The following is a 2307-nucleotide window of genomic DNA, read 5'->3' as shown; positions in this document are numbered from 1 at the left end:
TTCGTTTTTTTATTTATATTTAAATAATGGAATTGTTCACAAATTAACAGTTCCTTTTTGAAAAACTATAAAGGAAAAAATAATATCTTGTTAAATCCTCTATCATTTTTTTTTTAAAATTATTTTTCCCCTTCCCTTATTTCAAAATTTTTTTTTTAACTAATATTTAATTCAAACTTTCATTTAAAATTTTAACCATTTTTATAATTACATTTATAAAAAAAAAATATATAATGAATTTTGTTTTTTAATTATTTTAACTATACCATTTTATCGGAAAAATAATTAAGTTTGTCAATCATTTTAACTTTCGCAGATTATAATGGAATTATTTTTCGTATTTATTTAGTTGATTGACATTATGAAACGAAAAAATATATAATAAGAACTACTATTGGTTGGTAACATTAAACGAAGAGGCATAGGCATAATTAGTCAGTGGGGTTTAGGTGTAAATTTATATTTTTACCCTTTTTATAATTAAAATATCTTCTTAAAATTTTTAATTGGAGTTGGGTCCCATCTAGATAACCCTGTTTGGACTTATCTTTAAATATTCATTCATTTCATCCATTAAATGGATTAATGTAGAATATATAAGTAAAATATTTATTACACAAAATTTATTGAACCATATTTTCATTTCAAAATATTTACCGCAAGTCTTTTAAGGCCTTAAAAACCTAAAATTAGGCTTTTTATGGCGTGAAAGGTGAAAGAAAACTTTTATCAGATTTGTACTTAATTTTTTTAAAAAATGAAAGTTATTTTCTCGTGAGAATTTGGGGGGGGGGGGGAGCTTAAGATGCTATTTACGAAAACTTGCAATTCTATACTAAAAATCTTTACGGGATGGGGGGGGGGGGCAATGCTAATTCCAATCAAAAATATCGTTGTTTTATCTATTTAACATCTCAAATTTGTATTTTACTCATGCATGAGCTCAAATATCAAATAGATATTTTTTTAAGGGTACTAATTAGTAATAGAATAAAATCCAGATCTGCAGAGAGGGAAGCGCAGAAGGAGGGGCAGGGTGGGGGGGGGGCGGTGTTAAACCTTTTAAAAATTTTGATAATCTAATAGCAAAATTTAAAAAGAATGATTATGAAATATATTTTATGTTTTTCTAAATCTATCTTAAAAGTTTAAAAATTTGCACTGCTCGACCCCATTTTTTTTTTAAAAAAAAATATTCGGCCTCGGATTTTTTAAAAATATATTACATTTATTTTTAACGTTTATAGCTAATAATGGTGGTTTATAATATTCGGTTTTAAAATATAAGGCTCGGCCCAAGATTTTAAAATATTCTATTGAGATATGGACATAAAGATTCAAAATTTATAAATTTTACATCACTTATTAAAGGTAAATTTTGCATTGTACGTTCAATGAACTATATTTAAAATCGCTGATAGATTATTTAGAATCTAGAGGTCCCGAATACCTATGGATTCCATATTCCAATATGACATATAATATACCTACGCATATTTAAATAAATATTCAGTTAATTTTGAAAAAGAATTATTGTTTTTAAAATAAATTTTTTTAAAAAAAGAATAGTTTAAAAGTATTGTATAAATATAATCCTAATAAATTTTATTTGTATAAATTCGAAATTTTCACACATTTTATGGATAGCAATATTTTTCTATTTTAATATATTGTATTTTCATCATAGCCTTTTTATATAATATCTGGAAAAAGTAAATAGTAATAATACCTGCAATAGTATTTTATTTTGAAAGTAACGAACGACTTCACTTTGCTTTCTCCATTTTTGAAAATTAACGAAAAAAAAAATGATGCATTTTAAAAATCATTTGGAAAAGTAACAACGTTAAATTTTAAAGTAACTTTTTAAAATCACTTTATAGGCATTTATTGGAATAAATGTTATCGGTTAATATTTAAAATTAGAAGATATTATTTTTTATTACCTTATTATGCAATTAAAGATTAACGGTTGGTCTATGTGACTGTTAATGATTTATTATATTATTATATTAAATTTGTATTTTTTTTTTGTTAAATATTTTTTAAACATAAATTAGCACTTAGTAATTATATGTATTGGATTTTCAAAGTCGCAACCATTGAAATATATAATTTTGGAGATTATTTTCTTAAAATATCTAAATTGCCTTATTTTTTTTTACCTGTTTTATAAACACGCTATCCTTAGAAAATAAGAAATATTGCGCATGTATTATTTTTAAATTATACATTATTTTAATAAAACAGTGAAATAATATTTATACTTAGCATTTTAGCAACGAATATCGATTTTATGAAATAATT

The sequence above is a fragment of the Gordionus sp. m RMFG-2023 genome, chromosome 5, assembly GCF_954871325.1.
Source record: "Gordionus sp. m RMFG-2023 chromosome 5, tfGorSpeb1-WG-v2, whole genome shotgun sequence".
NCBI classification, from domain to species: domain Eukaryota; kingdom Metazoa; phylum Nematomorpha; class Gordioida; order Chordodea; family Parachordodidae; genus Gordionus; species Gordionus sp. m RMFG-2023.
The sequence above is the reverse complement of the archived record's forward strand: the minus strand, read 5'-3'. Positions refer to the sequence as shown.